We start from the raw sequence: 19,198 nt of genomic DNA, 5'->3' as shown, positions 1-19,198 counted from the left end.
CCTCAACCCATGGAGGCCGAAGACCCCGTCAGTTCTCCCACCCTCGTCGAGCACCCGGTGTACTTCGTCAGCACAATGCTGCGGGATGCGAGGGCACGATACCCCATGCCTCAGAAGATCCTACTCGCGCTCCTGGTGGCCTCGTGCAAGTTGCGCCACTACTTCCAGGGTCACCCCATCAAGGTCGTCTCGGCTTACCCGTTGGAAAGAGTGCTCAGGAGCCCCAATGCTGCCGGGTGAGTCGCTGAATGGAACATCGAGCTGCAAGCATTTGACTTGCAGTTCAGCACGACCAGGGTCATCAAGGAGGCTGCGCTTACAGACTTTGTGGCAGAATGGACCGACGCCCCAGAGCTCGAAGCAGGCGAGAACAAATCCCTATCTCCAGGGAGCGAAGCACCGGACAGCTGGGTCATGTACTTCGATGGCGCGTTCTCACGCAAGGGCGCGGGGGCTGGAGCCGTGCTCATCTCACCCACTCAGGACAAGCTCTACTACGCCGTGCAGCTCTGCTTCCAGCAGGGCGAGAAGGTCTCCAATAACATAGCAGAGTATGAGGGCCTCATAGCCGGCCTCAGGGCTGCGGTGGCCCTGGGGGTGAGGCATCTCACCATCAAGGGCGACTTGCAGCTCCTCGTCAACTTCTCCAACAAATTATATGAACCAAAGGACGAGCACATGGAGGCATACCTCGTGGAGGTGCACAATATGGAGAAGCAGTTCTCGGGTCTGGAATTGCAGCATGTGCCCCGTGGCACCAACAAGGAAGCCGATGACATCGCCAGAAGGGCATCCAAGCGGCTACCTCAAGAGCCTGGCGTCTTTGAGGAGCGGCTGTTCAAACCATCAGCAACACCGTCGCTCTCAAGAACAGCACTACCTCGGGAGGAGCTCCCTCAACCACCTGCCTCAGGAGCCCCGGCTTGCGGCCCGACCTCGGGAGCGCGCTTGCTCTTGGTGCTCGAGCCTCAGGAAGGGTGCTGGATCAAGGAATTCAAGGAATGCCTGACGCGAGGGACGCTGCCGGAAGAGGAGGAGGACATGGAGCGTGTGACCCGACAAGCTACGGCATACTGCATCCGGGACGGTGAGTTATACAGGAAACGGCCAAATGACGTTTCCCTGCGTTGCATCTCTAGGGAACAGGGAATTGAGCTGCTGGCCGACATACACGGTGGGGACTGCGGGCACCACTTGTCGTCATGGACCCTTGTCGGCAAGGTGTTTCGCAATGGATTCTACTGGCCCACGATGCTCAACGACGCGACTGAGTTGGTGAGGTCCTGCGAGGCCTGCCAGTGCCACGCCAAGCAGATTCATCAGCCGGCTCAGGGCCTCCAGACCATCCCACTCTCATGGCCGTTCGCGGTCTGGGGGCTGGATATCTTGGGCCCATTCCCTCGAGCGCCTGGGGGCTACCGCTACCTCTACAACGCCATCGACAAGTTCACCAAGTGGGCGGAGGTAGAAGCCGTCCGCACCATCCCAGCTGGCTCCGCGGTCAAGTTCATCAAGGGTCTCGTGAGCCGGTTCGGGGTCCCCAACCGCAGCATCACCGATAACGGCTCGCAGTTCACTAGTAATCTCTTCAAGACATATTGTGCTAACCTTGGAACGCAGATCTGCTACGCTTCGGTGGCGCACCCCAGGAGCAACGGTCAGGCCAAACGCGGCAACGCAGAGGTCCTGAGGGGCCTAAAGACCAGGACCTTCAAGAAGAAGCTCGAGGCCTGCGGCAGGGGCTGGCACGATGAGCTCCAGTCCGTGCTGTGGTCCATCCGCACCACCGCCACCAAGCCCATGGGTGAGACCCCATTCTTCCTCGTCTACGTAGCAGAAGCGGTTCTCCCTCACGAGGTCAAACATCATTTCGCGCGGGTCCTGGCGTTTGATGAGGCGCAGCAGGACGCCATGCGGGCGATGGACCTCGTGCTGGGGGAGGAACGCCACCGTGAAGCCACGCTACAAGCATCAAGATATCAGCAGGCGCTGCGGCGGTACCACTACCACAACATCCGCTCCAGGACGCTCGAGGTGGGTGACCTCGTCCTGAGGCGGGTGCTCTCCAGGGAAGGGCTGCATAAGCTCTCACCCATGTGGGAGGGCCCGTTCAAGGTCGTCCACGTCTCCAGGCCTGGCGCCGCGCGCCTGGAGACGCAGGACGGGGTACCCATCCAGAACTCCTAGAACATCCAGCACCTCCGGAAGTTCTACCCCTGAAGAAAGGCCCAGCGCTTGTGAAGAAGGCCCAGTGCCTGTGAAGGTCTCCGCTTGTGACACTCTCACGTAATAATGAGTGGGGCTGTACATACCCCAGAGTCTCCGGAGTGCCGACCTCGGGCCTCTGGGGCTCCCTCCCACGTCCTAGTGGCAGCACTTAGCTCCGCGTTGGTGAGAAGACAAGACGACTAGACTAGGTGCCAGACGTGGCTTTTCATTTTCTTCCGTAGTTGGCTCGCCCCTCTTTAATCGAAATTTTCTTTTTGGTGTTCTCTTGCTGGTCTCGCCCTGTCGCTTTCTTCCTCTGTTCTGCCATCGTTTCTCTGTTTGGCCTGTACTCTCTCGCGCGTCCCTCGCGAGGGGGCTGGACAGGTGCTCCTGAGCGTCTTGTTTTTTCATGAAGCACCCTCGTTCGAGCCGCAAGCTGGCGCTCCTCCCCTAATCCGTGCCCCATGGGTACCGCGATGCGAGGCGCTGAGTCATGGCTGGTGGCGGCGCCTGCGATCAAGGCTCGGAATTCCCTAACTAAATTTTTTTGCAGTTCCCAAAAAGCCTCGCCAGGTGCTGAGGAATGCATGCCTCGGAGATGGAGACTACTTCAAACACGGCAAGCTAAGTTACTCCAACACACCTATATGAGACATTTATGCTGCGACACAATAGATGAACGATAAACATAGCAAAACAACTGGGAAATCATAGTTCGTTGCACGCCCCTCCGGGGCCCCATACTGGTTTCTCTCTTAATACAGGAAGGAAAGGAAGAACGAAATAAAACTGGCGCGTGCCCCCACAGCGGTCTGCGAGGGCGAGCTCTTGGCGCCGGCTCAGCCAGACCCCTCCTCACGCTTTACAGAGATGCGGCGACGAGACGACCCGCTGCCGCCTTTGAAGAGGGCGCGGCGGCGTGGCGACTGGTCGTAACCACCGCTGGTGGAGCTGTCGCTGGAAGAAGAACCGTCGTAGCTGGACGAGACGTGGTCGGCACCAAGGGCGGGTTCGCCCTCATCCTCGTCATGACCATCGCCAAGGCCGAGCACCTTGTCACCGTCGTTAACCTTGGGGCAGCACCCGGTGTGGCGACTGAGGGAGTCCTGGACTAAGGGGTCCTCGGGCGTCCGGCCTGTTAGCCATGGGCCGGACTGATGGGCTGTGAAGATACGAAGACCGAAGACTGCACCCGTGTCCGGATGGGACTCGCCTTGGCGTGGAAGGCAAGCTTGGCTTTCAAACATGTAGATTTCCTTCTTTGTAACCGACCCTGTGTAACCCTAGATCCTCCCGGTGTCTATATAAACTGGAGGACTTAGTCCGGAGGGGGGATATTCATGACCATAGTCATACAGGCTAGACTTCTAGGGTTTAGCCATTAGGATCACGTGGTAAATCAACTCTTGTAATACTCATATTCATCAAGACCAATCAAGCAGGAACTAGGGTATTACCTCCATAGAGAGGGCCCGAACCTGGGTAAACATCGTGTCCCCTGTCTCCTGTTACCATCGACCTTAGACGCATAGTTCGGGACCCCTACCCGAGATCCGCCGGTTTTGACACCGACATTGGTACTTTCATTGAGAGTTCCACTATGACGTCGACGACATGATCGATGACTAGCCTCGTCCTTAAAGACAATATCACCGCCGGAGGAGGACTGGCCCTAGGCCAAAACCTCCGGCTGGGCGGCTTTACCATGACCGCCCATTCGGCCGTTAAGCCGACGATGACCTCTCGGGCCATCGAAAATCCCTCCGTATCGACTCCAAACACTCCAAGCAGATGGATCTGGCGGATTTCTCATCTTTAAACGAGCTCCTGGATCGCATCGCCACCCTGGGAATCGCCACAGATTACGATTAGATCAGGCTTAAACCTGACCAAAGAGAAATTAAATCTCCACCGGTGACCCACCAGATAGCGGTAGTCGAGGAGCAAGACGGCGAATCTTCCCCTATAGTTAAGACGGACTATGTTCGGGTCGCCGACCCTGCAGAGCCGGATACCCACCAGAGAAAGGATGTGACCGGCCTTCCGAACATAGAATCGGATGGCGGGCATAAGCAATCAGAAGATACTCTAGAGTCCGGACTGTTAAGTCTGGAAAATCTTCACACTCTGGATCATCGATCGGGTCAGCGGATTCAATTCCACCCACCCACCCAGACATAAGCGCTCTTATGAGCATACAACAGCAGTCTCAGGAAACGGTCCATCACTTCTAGGCCAGATTCCTCCTTGTCAAGGACAAGGTTAAAGATTGCCGCGACGAGGACGTGATATCAGCATTCTGCAACAATTGCACGGACGAAGAAATCCTCAACGCCATCAACCATCGTTGCTTATTACACATCACTGACTTGGGAACTATCGTACAGAAGTACAGCGCAATGGAAAGCGCCTGGAAAACTCAGGCAGCCCATTGGGAACCATCGGCCCCCGCTCAACCCCTCATTCAGGCGAAAAGGGCACACCCTTGTAACACGCCCGGTCCAATAGTAAAGAAATATAATTCCATTACGGGGCACGGAACCGTTCTGGAAGGATGGCTCGATGGGCCATGCAAAATAGACGCAACACCGGATAACATACCAACACATTGCCTTAGAGCATGTTGGATACTCCGGCAAGTGGCCAAGAGCGGCGAGGATATCCTCACCAAGAATATCCCAGAACAACACCCCTAGAAGACGACGACCCCAGAGTATTGACGGTCTTCGAGATATTCGCTTCAAACAATAAGCGCAAAAGGGTACTCTGCGACCTCGCCGAAGTCTATCAAATCGCCGCGATAAACCCTTGGAACGACACGGCTATAACCTTTAATGCCGATGATGAACCAAAATACAGGACAGTCCGAGCGCCAGCCGCATTAGTCCTCAGTCCCATCGTGGACAACTTTCGACTCACCAAGGTCGTCATGGACGGCGGCAGCGGACTAAACCTCATCTATGAGGATACACTCCACAAAATGGAAATAGATAGGAGCCGCATCGAGCAAAGCAGCACGACCTTCCGAGGAATCATTCCCAGTCGGGAGGTGCGGTGTGCGGGAAAAATCACACTTGACGTGGTATTCGGCGCGTCGGGTAATTATTGGTCCAAAGAAATAACCTTCGAAGTGACTCCTTTCAGCAGTGGATATCATGCCCTGTTGGGGCAAGATGCTTTTACACGCTTCCACGCTATACCTCATTACGGGTACATGAAGCTCAAAATGCCCGGGCCCAACGGCATAATCACTCTTGTCAGTGATCCGGACATAGCACTCTGCGCCAACAAGAAAACCACATCCCTGGCCCTTGAGGCATTATCCGAAGCCCTCGCGGCCGAAGAATTAACCACACAACGCTCCACGGTGGATAGGGACGATGTGATCTTAGACAAACGACGCAAATCCACCTCCTTCAAACCAGCAAAAGCGATAGTCAAATTCCAGGTCCACCCAACAGACCCCAAGAAGACAACATCTATTGTAGCACAACTAGACCCAATGGTTGACGCCGCGCTACAGGATTTCCTTCGCGAAAACTGGGATATATTCGCCTGGCACCCTTCCGATATGCCTGGAATGCAACGCAAGCTGGCCGAACATAGCCTCAATATATTAAAGGGATACAAACCAGTCAAACAAGCACTACGGCGCTTTTCCGAACCCAAACACCAAGCTATGGGGGAGGAGCTAGCCAGGCTAATCGAGGCCGGATTCATCAGAGAAATAAAACATCCAGACTGGCTGGCAAACTTGGTGATGGTACCAAAGAAGGACAAATCCTGGCGCCTGTGCGTCGATTTTAAAGACCTCAATAAGGCTTGCCCTAAGGATCCCTTCCCCCTCCCCCGCATTGATCAAATCATTGATGCTACCGCAGGACACGACTCACTATGTTTCCTTGATGCATATTCCGGATACCAGCAAATCAAAATGTAGTAGTCCGATCAAGCTGCAACAGCATTCATTACCCCATATGGGCCATTCTACTTGAACACCATGCCCTTCGGGCTCAAGAACGCCAGCGCCACATACCAACGCATGATTCAAACATGCCTGGAGAAACAGATCGGCAAGACAGTTGAAGCTTATGTGGACGACGTCGTCATCAAAACTAGGCACGTCGAAACACTAATAGACGATTTACGTCTCACATTTGACAACCTCCGCGCGTATGAGATTAAGCTCAATCCGGAAAAGTGTGTTTTCGGCGTCCCCACTGGAAAACTGCTGGGCTTCATCGTTTCCAATAGAGGAATTGAAGCAAATCCAGCCAAAATCCGGGCTCTGTCACAATTGGCTACGCCAACAGACCTTAAACAAGTCCAGGAACTCGCGGGTTGCATGGCAGCTCTAAGCCGCTTTATCTCCAGATTGGGAGAAAAGGCACTGCCACTCTATCACCTTCTACGGCGAACCAATCACTTCGAGTGGACGGATGCGGCAACAGCCAGATTGGAAGAAATAAAAACCCTTCTAGCGAGCAACCCAATCCTGGCCGTGCCAAACGTCGGCGAACCCATGTTACTATACATATCGGCAACACATCAGGTGGTGAGCGCCGTGCTCGTCCTTGAACGAGAACAGAACGGACACAAATTCCTGCTTCAGAAGCCAGTATACTATGTATCCACCGTCCTTACACCATGCAAATCCCGGTACCCCCACTATCAAAAGATAGCATACGCGGTCTTCATGGCATCCCGAAAGCTACAACACTACTTCTAGAAGTGTTCGATCACGGTGGCTTCCGAAGTACCACTCAACGACATAATAAACAACCGCGATGCCAGGGGCCGGATTGCCAAATGGGCCATTGAGCTCCTTCCATTCGATATTACATACAAACCACGTCGAGCTATTAAACCCCAAGTACTGGCTGACTTCATCGCCGAATGGACAGAGGCCGAACTCCCTAAAGAGTACGACACATATTTGAATTGGGTTATGTATTTTGATGGCTCCAAAATGCTGGCAGGGCTAGAAGCGGGCGTCGTTTTAATGTCCCCCACTGGAGACGTCGTTCAGTACGTACTCCAAATACTATACACAGACTCCAATAACGCAGCCGAATACGAGGCCTTATTGCACGGTCTCCGGATGGCTGTCTCCATGGGCATACAGCGCCTGGAAGTGCACGGGGACTCAAACCTTGCAATATCTCAAATAAATGGAGACTTCGATGCCAAAGATCCGAAGATGGTAGCTTATTGTACTGCCGTCCTAAAAATGTCGGCTCGGTTCGAGGGGCTCGAGTTCCATCACGTGGCCAGAGAAAGTAATCAAGCGGCGGACGTTCTTGCTCGTATCAGCGCCATGCGCGACCCCGTCCCACCTAATATCTTTCTGGAAAGGCTTTTTAAGCCATACGTGGTGTGGCAGGGGAAAGCGGCAGTACTAGTCCGGATCCGAACTCAACCCCAGATTCCGAACACACCGATATCATCGGAGGCTCAGCCACCGAAATAACGCCATCAGCACATCTCATTATGGAAGTCATTGCCCCATGGACCGAAGCCTTCTTGGCCTACCTTAATAGGAAGGAACTTCCTGCGGATGAGAACGAGGCCCGCCGCATTGTCCGGCGTTCGAAGGCCTACAAGGTTCACGATGGAGAACTCTATAAGAAAAGCGCTAACAGAGTCCTTTAAAGATGTATCTCCGAGGAGGAGGGGCGGTAGCTCCTGGCTGAGATTCATGCCGGTCTCGGCGGGCACCACGCCGCAGCTCGGGCCATTGTTTGCAAGGCCTTCCGTACAGTGTTTTATTGGCCGACGGCCCGAGCAGATGCACAGGACCTTGTCCAACGTTGTGTCGGATGTCAACTCTTCGCCAACCAAAGCCATATGCCCCCACTGCCCTACAAACAATCCCCATCACTTGGCCTTTTGCGGTCTGGGGACTGGATATGGTTGGACCCCTTAAAGGAGGAAGCCATAAGAAAAAATATCTGCTGGTCATGGTGGACAAATTCACCAAGTGGATAGAGGCCAAACTAGTTAAAACGGCCGAAGCCGGACCAGTAATAGACTTTATATCCGGCGTCGTACACCGTTATGGTGTTCCACACAGCATTATCACTGATAACGGCTCCAACTTCACAGCCGACGAAGTGGAAACCTGGTGCGCTAATCTGGGCATTAAGCTTGATTGCGCCTCTGTTTATCATCCACAGACAAACGGTCAAGTCGAAAGAGCCAATGGTCTTATTATGAGCGGCATTAAGCCTAGACTAGTGCGGTCTTTGAAAGAATCAGACAAGCACTGGGTTGAGGAGCTTGACTCCGTACTCTGGGGGCTGCGGACCACGCCCAATCGCACTACCGGATACACACCTTTCTTCATGGTGTACGGTGCAGAGGCAGTGCTACCCTGCGACATTATTCATGACTCACCTCGAGTGCGCATGTATGAAGAGTGAGAGGCCGAGCTTGATCGGCAGGACAACTTAGATGCCCTGGAGGAGGAGCGCGACGTTGCAAAAGCCCGTTCCGCATTTTATCAACAGCAGGCTCGCAGGTATCAAAGCAGAGAAGTGCGGGCCAAAACTTATAACGTCGGCGAACTCGTTCTACGCCTACCGGAGAAGAAAAAGGACAAACTCAAGCCCAAGTGGGAGGGTCCCTTCATCATCAAGGAAGTTCTCACCGGAGGGGCGTACCGCTTGCGTGATGCGTCAGACAATCGACTAGAGCCGAACCCCTGGAACGCGGCCAAACTCCGAAGATTCTATGCCTAGCGCCGAACTCTTTGTTCGTCTCCTTCCCCCTATTTTTTCCATCATTTTTTGTCTCTTTTCGTTTTTTCTCTTTAGCCTTAAAAGCTTTCGCGTGGTTAGACCGTGCACCCGCGACACGTACATCTTCAAGTATGTACGTCTATTATACCTGGGGGCTTCTTGGACAGAAGCTTGCTATTATTATTTTTCGAGCATCAAGCTCATCACATATGCGTTTTCTCCCATATGTACCTTTTCTTCGCCATTATATGCATCGATATGACTTAAGTTTTGGCCAAGCTGGGTTGCCTGGCTCCTGTGCTTATGCCCTACGTTCCTGTTAGTTCGGCTAGGGCATAAAGGGAGCACCTCTGCGATTGTTACTACTGGGTCATCCGGATGTGTACCTCAGACTGGGTGAAGCCGAAAGCTAGCGTTCTTAAGGGAATATTCAGTCGGTGAACTAAAGGTGTTTTTTCATTCCTCCCATCGTGAACCCCCAGAAGCTCTACACATTGTGATTTCTTCATCACAGTCCGGACATGCACATTGATGCATGCACACCCAGGGAAAGGAACCCTTGACGGAAATATTCTCTCTGGAAGATGTTTTTTACAATTTTAATGTAATATAACATAACTAGCCGGATACAACTTGTCTGTTCAAGCAACTATGACCCCTACGCCTGGTTTTCCCGCATACCCCGGTTTATTTTGTCGCTCAGGTATCCGGAAAACACTCCGCACCTTCGGGTCAAGAGGTCGAAGCGAAAAGGTCGGCCATGACAATCATTTTACAATCCAGCTAGAAGGAAAGTACATAGTCACTTAGGACTAAAAAACTTCCTCCTCTATATCGTCCAACAGGCGGTCTAACTTACAATCCTATTGGAATATCTAGCAGCCACCACTACTTGGTCATACGCTAAACTAACGGGAATTGCTTCCCCATTTGATCCTAGCGGTCCGACCCGGGCCATGTGATTTGTATCCAGCTTGGTATACCGCGTTTTCACCATGGCCCAGGCTTCTCGCGCACCCTCTCGGCAGATCAATATCTTCCATAGTTGGATACGCCACCGCGCTCCCTTGAACAGCTCTACAAGCTCCTCCATACTCCCTGGAGAGGAGGCGGATGGCCATAAGGCCTACGCCACACTCCGCATTGCCTGCCGAGCTTGCTTGTGCAATTGCGACAGCCCTTGCAGAAGATCACTTGATGATCCGGACACTTCCTCTTCGGGACGGCCCGTCAACATACCTGCAATCATAGCTATATCAGCTACTTTAACCTCCAAACTTTTATAAGGTAAATTCGGCCACGTACTGAATACGCTGCCTCATAACTTTTTATTCTCCTTCACGGAGTCGGCTAGCTGGGCTCGCACATCTTTCAGTTCTTCGCCCAGTTTGGTGTTTGAATCCTGGAGTTTGTTTTTCTCCTCTCTGATTCGGGTCAGAACACGCTTGCCTGCGGCATTCAGTCTTTTTGCATCTTTCTCTCCCGCTTGAGCGGTTTTCAACTTATCCTCCAGTTGATCTGATGATCCTATTATGAGATAAGCAACAGTATTAGCACAGCTGGTATATAATTGTTATTCCTCGATGGAGGGGAACATTACCAGAGGATGCCTTCTTGGACTTTTTCAATTCGACGGTAGCAGCATTTATCTGTGTCCGACACTCCTCCAGCTCTTGAGCTAGCAGGTTGTTCTTCTCCATAAGAATCTGGTCATACAACGTTCCTTAAATCACTTGTGCCAACTGCTTTCAGTCTTGGGGGCTACTAGCATGTGGTTATTCTATTCGGACAAAAGAAACCTTACCTGCACATCCGTTAAATGCTGCTTTGTGGCTCTGCCCAGCCCATCTCGAGCAGCTCGGATGTATGCGTCAGTCGAGCTGAAGGCATCAAGCGCATCTTTTGAGAAGCCAAGGTCCCGTAAAACGGCCCTCCGGAGCCGATGATTCATGGCCCTCTCCACTTCCGAGTTGGTGACGGACATCTCTTCCGAGCCCTCGGCCGAAGGACACTCCGGTGCCATTCTTGTATCGGCCCCCGTCTCTCCGGCAGGGTCTGCACCCCGGCTGGTGGGAGTACGACTGGCCGAATTCCCGGACATAGTTCGGCGAATCTTTTTCCTGATATAGGACAAACATAACAGTCACAGATGGATGTGACCACTGAAGCATACTTTCAAATCCATACCTCTTCGATGAAGGCCGGACCGTGTCTTCACCGGTCTTCCTTTTAGAGGCCTTTCTTGGCGCAGGAGCCGCTCTCTTTGGAGTCGCCCCCGGGGTAGCATGACGTGTCGAATGCCTCCCCATTAGAGCATGAGATAGTGCGGTGGGTGAGGCAGTGCGAGGAAACTCTTTCAGGGGGGATTTCTCCTGATGACTTACGTGGGAAGCAGGAAGAAGACCGGGATAATCGGCGGTAATGGTCACTTCCGTGCCATCGTAGCTCGCCTGGTAAAACACCGCTTCCGCAAGTACCATGAATATATCCGGGGTCCTCTTCAAACCCAGGATCAAGCTCCCGGTTGTGGTTTTCTGGCTGTGGGGCGGGACTGTGAAGCCCCTTGGTGATTTTTCGCCAGTGCTGTTATAAATAGACGGATTAAGAATTCATTAAAGATGACTTGGAAAGCGGAATAAATAAAAGCAGAGGGGTCAGGACTTACCCAGCTGGGAGGGTCATACATAGAGTATCCATCTCTGCGCTTGATGCGAAGGAATTCCTCCTCGTCCCCTTTAAACAGCCCGGCCAGTATCTTGGCCAGAGCGGCGGGGGTGTCCGGACCTTTCCGACCACAGCGGGAGGCGTCGTCCTCCCCATTATAGTGCCACATTGGGAGCCCTCTGTATTGAAGTGGCTGAACTCCTCGCACTATTGAGGTTGCCATTACCTCAACCATTGTTAGTCCAGACTGAGCGAGCGTCTTTATCTTGCTCATGAGCTGACCAACTTCCGCACTATCATCCTCTTCAAGACTCCAGGGATGCCAACTGTGGCATTTCTTTAACGGAACGCTTGCAAAATTAGGAAGACCCTTTCGAACTGGGTCGGGAAGTGCGACATCCTCAATGTTGAACCATTTGGAAGGCCATTCTTCAGACGCCTTCCTTGGTTTGCCGGACAGGTATCCGGTATCGGCGATGCGCCATATTTCGGCTTCGCCCACTTCAAATATAGACCCCTCGTGGTTGCACAGGACAAGAGAGAACAACTTTCTTCACAGTTCAAAATGGGCCTCAATACCCAGAAATAGTTCGCATAAAGCAACATAACCCGCAATGTGCAGGATAGAGGCAGGAGTAAAGTTATGCAGTTGGAGGCCATAATATTCCAGAAGCCCTCGGAGGAACGGATGAATTGGAAATCCGACACCTCTTACAATATAAGGGACGAAACACATTCGCTCCCCCAGATGGATTGGGGTAGTCCTCCGCCTGGTTCTCGCCATTAAAGGAGGCCAACCCTGCTCGAACAGGGACCAGATCTACAGGGGGAAGAAATCCCTGCGTTTGCAACTTCGCCAATTGACTGTGGGACACAGAGCACCTCTCCCATTCGCCTTTCTCTGGGTCGGAATGGGAGGAGGAGCTGGGAATGCTAGCCATGTTGGAATGGTCTTTCCTAGGAATCTCTGAGGATTCTCTCCGCGTCGTGACGAATGGATCTGAGATCCAATCTCTTTAAATAGACGGTCTTTCTTGGATGGCCGGGGTGTTATTTGCAAAAAATACCTTGACCTTCCGCATTCGTTCGACACGTGGAAGCAGAAGTCATCGATGCACAAAAGCCGAGGGGTGCGACATTGAATTAAAGGTCGAATACATTACTTGGAAGTCATCGGAGGAGGAACCCGCCTTGCAATGCCGAAGTCAATCTGCGCGCCGAACACCTCATCATTGAAGCCTGGTTCGGCGGCTACTGAGGGAGTCTTGGACTATGGTTCCTCGGGCGTCCGGCCTGTTAGCCATGGGTCAGACTGATGTGTTGTGAAGATACGAAGACCGAAGAGTGCACCCGTGTCCGGATGGGACTCGCCTTGGCGTGGAAGGCAAGCTTGGTAATCAAACATGTAGATTTCCTTCTTTGTAACCGACCCTGTGTAACCCTAGATCCTCCCGGTGTCTATATAAATCGGAGGACTTAGTCCGGAGGGCGGATATTCATGACCATAGTCAAATAGGCTAGACTTCTAGGGTTTAGCCATTACGATCTCGTGGTAAATCAACTCTTGTAATACTCATATTCATCAAGACCAATCAAGCAGGAAGTAGGGTATTACCTCCATAGAGAAGGCCTGAACCTGGGTAAACATCGTGTCCCCTGTCTCCTGTTACGATCGACCTTAGACGCACAGTTCGGGACCCCCTACCCGAGATCCGCCGGTTTTGACACCGATAGTGACCATCTTCCCCAAACACCCTCACGTAGAGGGTCGCGTCGCCGTCGTACTTGAAATGGAGGGTGCACCGCCTACCCAGGCCGCGCGCGAGGGCGAACGTCTGCCAGCCGCGGGCCAGGCCTATGTTGCCCGCGACGGAGACCTCAACTGCGACCCAGGAATCCCTGTAGCAGCAGCTGTCCTCCTGCAACCAGAGCCCTCCGGGACCTGTGGCCGGCACCTCGTCGGCGAAGAAGCGCGGGAGCTGAAGCCAGTTGCCGGTCGGGTTCTCCAACCAGACGACGAACTCCGGCAGCACCTCCGCCGAGTGGAAGCGCGACCAGGGAGGTCGCGTGGCCATGGCATGTCTCCCTTCACCGACAAGGCTGCCACGACTGGGGCAACCCCCACAACACGAAGCGGCCCCGCCGCGGCTGCGGGGAGCAGCAACGGGGGTCGCAGTGTGCATGCGGGGACGACCGCGTCCACGCTTGGGCACCGGAGAGCCGGGCCCCTCCGTACGGGCCTTCCCCTTCTCCGCGACGGAGAACCTCTTCGGTGGCGCCATTGGTGTCACTACTGGCAATGGAGCGAAGGGGGAGAAGCGAGCAAAATGGGAAGAGATGGGCGACAGGGGCTCTGCCCCCCTCCCCATTTATAGCCCAGAGGAGGCCAACCGCCGGCCTCCACGATCACAGGTAATGATAAACCTTTTTTCATGCAGCAGGGACTCGTCAAGTCGGGCAGTTGCCGAGGGAGCATGGGGAAGCGGAGACGCCCACGTCCAATCAACCGCCACGCGTCGACCAGGGCCGCAGGCTATTGGGGCCCGCGGCGCTCTGCACTTGCCCGGGGGCTACTGTCGGCCTTCTGGGAACGGGGGTCCCCAGACTTGCCTACCTGCGGCCCACGGCGTGGCTCTGCAAGCGGGACCGTACGGCCCATCTTCACCAGCAAGCACTCAAGACCCTCACGAGGGGCCAAGCCTCGCGAGGCGGATGACACAAGACCTCCTCGGGAGCGCCCTCACTAGGCTGGCTCGCGAGGGGCGGAGAGATCAAGGCAAGGCAAACCTCGCGAAGTTCTCATGACGTGAGCCATGACAACCAAGGCCAGGCAGGCGCTAGGCAGGCGCCAGCACGCACAGTGTCCTTGCTTCCTCTTTGGTTCTAAGGAGGCAAGCGCAGGCGAGGAGTACCGAGGCGTCAATCAAAGGTTTCCATATTGGGGCAATGAGACCAAGACCAGCAGGACGGCAAGACGGAGGTCACCGTGGAGCCCAAGCCGGCGTCACCACCAGAGCCTTTGGCAGGCGAAGACTACTTTTGTCAGTATAAGCTGTACTAGCTGTCCCCTTTCAAATTGGCCGTTGTGGCATCCCTTCCCGCTCAATATTTGGGAAGAGGACCAGGGCCTCTATAAATAGGACTAGCCACCACAGTAGGAGGCAGCTCGAACCGATCTTGAGAAATCCTCACCGGCACACCAGCTCACCGAGCACAAGAACACCTCACCTCAGGAGGCTGTTCTTCCCCTTGTACTGTTCATCCTCTGCCCAAGAGGCAATCCACCACCACCACACTAGAGTAGGGTATTACAGCACAACGGTGGCCTGAACCAGTATAAATCTTATGTCTCTTGTGTTGCGAGTTCGTCGAGCCAAGCTTAGAGATCCCCGGTGAGGCTGAGGGCGTGATTTGGCAGGGGGAGATCTTCGCATGCACCCCAGTGTTCGAACCTTGAGGGTTTTGCCGGAACCCGTAATCCGACAATATGTGTTTTACTTCGAGTGTCATTTGTTTTTGTTTGGTTTATTTGCTAGTCTTCACAATCATTGTTTCCTGGTCGCATCTATTAAGAAAGACACACATTCATCTGATATTTATATGCTCATATATTCTTCACTTATATCTATTTTGCGTTGAGGCAATTGCTGTTGTACTTCACTTATATTTGATTGAGCAAGGTGATATGTTTTTCTAGAAAATATTAAGACTCTCTTGCTTCACTTAATTTTTTTAGAGAGTTGAATCGGGAAGTGGTAATTTGCATGAGTTATATGGTTGGTCTAAAAATAATGGGTATATAATGATGGTATAATAAAAACTTGCATGGAACTTGTAGATCATTGAATATGATAGATTTGATTCCTTGCAATAGTTTTGCGATATTGAGGTAGTGATATGTGATTGTGTGGGTGAATGATTAAAGTTAAGTACGGATATTGGTGTTAAGGTGTGTGAATCTATATACATGAAAGCGATAGCTGATGTTATTAGCGAAGAAGTGTTAGTGTGAGATGTCTAGAGTGGTGCCCGTGTGCGTTCGGATCTAGGGCGCACGATAGTTAACTCCTAGCAACCTTCCACCTAGGGGCATGCAACATGTGCTTGCTCCGAGGGCTACTAGAATTTTGCAATAAGTATTTGAGTTCTTTATGACTAATATGAGTATATTGGTCTATATGCACTTCCACCATCCATATTTTGCTAGTCTCTTAAGTACCGTGCATTGCCCATTCTCATATTGAGACATGGTGCAAAGTTCGCCAGTGCATCCAACCCCATGGATGACACGCTCAGATAAACCTCATTATATACTTTCAGAATAGCCACCATACCTACCTATTATGGCATTTCCATCGCCATTCGGATATATATTGCCATGCAACATCCATTGTTAGTATTCATTACATGACTTGAGCATTCATTGTCATTTTGCTTTGCATGATCATAGAGCTGACATGATATTGTTGGCAATGCCACCGTTCATCATTATTATACATGTTATGCTAGATCATTGCATCTCCTGGTACACTGCCAGAGGCATTCATATGTAGTCATCATATTGTTTCTCATTTTAGAGTTGTAAGTAAATAAAAGTGTGATGATCATTATTTCTAGAGGGTGCCCCTACCACTGAGAATAAAAGATAGAGAGAACAAAATAAAGGAGACCAATGATCTCTAGAAAAAGAAAAAAAGGAGAAGGTCCATAAGCCCATAAAAATGAGATAAAAAGAAAGAGCAGGTGCATTACTATCCTTTACCACACTTGTGCTTCAAAGTAGCAACAATACTTCATAGTAGACAGTCTTCATGATTTTCACTTTCATATGCTAGTGTGATTTTTACATTATTAAAACTTGACTTGGATATTCCGATGTCGAGCTTCCTCAAAATGCTTGAAATCTTCATGAGCAAGTAAGTTGGATGCACACCCACATAGCTTTATTATGAGAGCTTTTGATACACTTATAGCTCTAGTTCATCCGTTGCATGGCAATCCCTACTCCTGACATTAACATCGATCACTACTGCAGGATGCTGCTAACGCGACACTACAATAAGAGACCCTTCGACGAAACTGTGTGCGATGCATTAATCGCAAATGGTGTTTAAAGAAAACCGTCAAAATGATACAAACTGTTTGCGATGGCAGAGACATCAAACACGATTTAGATTATAGTTGCGTGTGCCATACGTGGCATACAGTTCACTCGAATGAACTATTTGAGATGAGCATAGCAACATAAATGTTCAGCCAGATGAAGGTGTGTGCGATATATGGCATATAGTTCACTCGGATGAACTGTTTATGATTAGGCAACACAACAGAATTGGTCAGCCAGATCAAGGTGTGTGCGATAGAGGGCATACAGTTCACTCGGATAAACTGTTCGCATTGAGCCAAGGGAACAGAAACGGTTCAACTAAACAAAATGTGTGTGATACCCGGCAAACAGGTCCGTCATAAAAAATGTGTGTGAAGACCCATAATAACACACACGATTGCTGCTAATAAGCTGTGTGTGTTGTGGTCAAACGCTTGCTGGTATACAATTGTCAGCGATTAATGAATTCATCACCGACGGTTTCCCTAGTATGGTCTGTGTGCGATGTGATTGCATATAGAACAACAACATATATACTTATAAGGACATGATTGCATAACCAAATTAAACATCCAATTACATAGGCGGCTAGTACACACATGACATTTGCATACACCAAAGTAAACTAGTACATGCATAATTAACTAGGTTAAACGATCATCTAATCATTATCTGCTTCTTCTTGTGACGCTTGCCGCCACTGCTCTGCTGGTGGCCGAATCCCTCGTCGATCACGGGAAGGAGGCACTCCCTCGTGTCAACGGTCCACATGTGCATCTCGTAGAACGTGTACACATTCTTGGCTATGAACTTGAGGTGAGCTTCATCCCGTTTCCGCATCCAGGCCCCATGCCCGGATACAGGATTTCTCTTGGCATCCTTCTTCATCTTCTCGTAGTCGGGGTCGATGATGGCCGAGGTGAGTTCAACTAGGGAGTCATTCTTCATGCTGCCCCAGACCTTGTAGTGGCCATGTATTTCGACAAGGTTCTTGCAAGCCAAGCCTATAACCCAGAGCACTTTTACATCGTCAGTGATTTCCACTGTAGAACTTGTAGTCGGTGCTATTGACACACCAGGCGAAATGGTCGCAAGGCTTTGTGGCCATGCAGTAGTGGTAGATGAGGACATGATGGAGCACGCAGAACTGGGCGACGGTAACCTTCTGATCTATCCCGGGAAGACCGCTGGTGTACTAGACGTTGATGCCGACCACTTTGTACTTGTCCCGAGTAAGCAAGTGATCCACGGTGTTGATGTACTCCTCCACCACGGCCAGGTCGATGGTGTACACCACCGAGAGATCCGTCTCCCTCGTGTAGGTCTCCACTTGATGCACGCCGAACTCCATTGGAGTGCCACCAGATATCCTCTCTGTATGTGTCATTGTGGGTGTGCTTGTTGTGTTGTGGGGCACAATCGAATGGTTGAAGAGATTAAGGTTATAATGGTTGCGGGAATTAAATGGGAAGCCGGACGGCCTGGAATATCGGCATGCCCAGATGGCAGTTTTTGTAGCGCCTAACTCCATCGTGCCGCACATAACTACATCGTGGTGATGCGTTTGGCTCAACCGCACGCATATTGGCCCCCCCAACATGATCGTGCACCAGCCCCAAGACCTGGCAGAGCGCGCATGGAGGGACACGAGCGGAGCGCTCCACGGCCGCCTCAACGGAGAGCAACCATATGCATATAGCAGTTGAACATGCCGGGAAAAGCCGTCCACAAGCTGAGCGTTCGAAGGGACATGATCAGAGCACGCCATGGCGCCTAACAGTGAGCACAGCACGTCGAGGACACGAGCAATGGCCGGCACGGTGTGGTGAACGCGGGCAACGAACAAGGGTGCACTGGCAAATTGTGTGGGGAGACTGATAATAACAAAGACATTTCCTACTAATAAGTTATGTGTGTTGTTGGAAAACGATGCTTGCTGGTAAATTATTGTCCGCCATTCTTGAAATCATCATATGACGTGTTCCTTAGTTTAATCATTTTCCATGATTTTCTCAGTCTGCACAACATCTACGCTCTATGTGTACAGATAATATTCTTTACCATGAATAGTGTGCTTTGCTGGGCACACAAGTATATCGATCATAGCCTGGGCGAGCAATGTGCCCGCACGCATCGTGCAAGAGGTTCCTTCTATGCTAAGTTTCCACGAATTGATGGTGTTTTACGAACACGCCGCCGTTTCCCGCCACTTCCTCATCGGTTTCCCGCCACCACCCAGCGATATTGCGCAAAAAACTAGGCAAAGCGCGAGACACCAAGGCAACAAGCGCAGTCTATGGCCCCTCTACCTTTTCCAAGCATGCCAACACACCGGAGCGTCGCCTCTGCCATCAATCTCCTCAACGAGAAAAACGAGAAAGCGCCACGGCCCATCCATGCCGAGGGTGTCCCTAGCAACGTGATGGACGATGCTATGTTGTGCGTCATCGCCAGGGTTGAGCAGACCATTGGCACACAG

This window comes from Aegilops tauschii, chromosome 2 (genome assembly GCF_002575655.3).
Source record: "Aegilops tauschii subsp. strangulata cultivar AL8/78 chromosome 2, Aet v6.0, whole genome shotgun sequence".
NCBI classification, from domain to species: Eukaryota; Viridiplantae; Streptophyta; class Magnoliopsida; order Poales; family Poaceae; genus Aegilops; species Aegilops tauschii.
The sequence above is the reverse complement of the archived record's forward strand: the minus strand, read 5'-3'. Positions refer to the sequence as shown.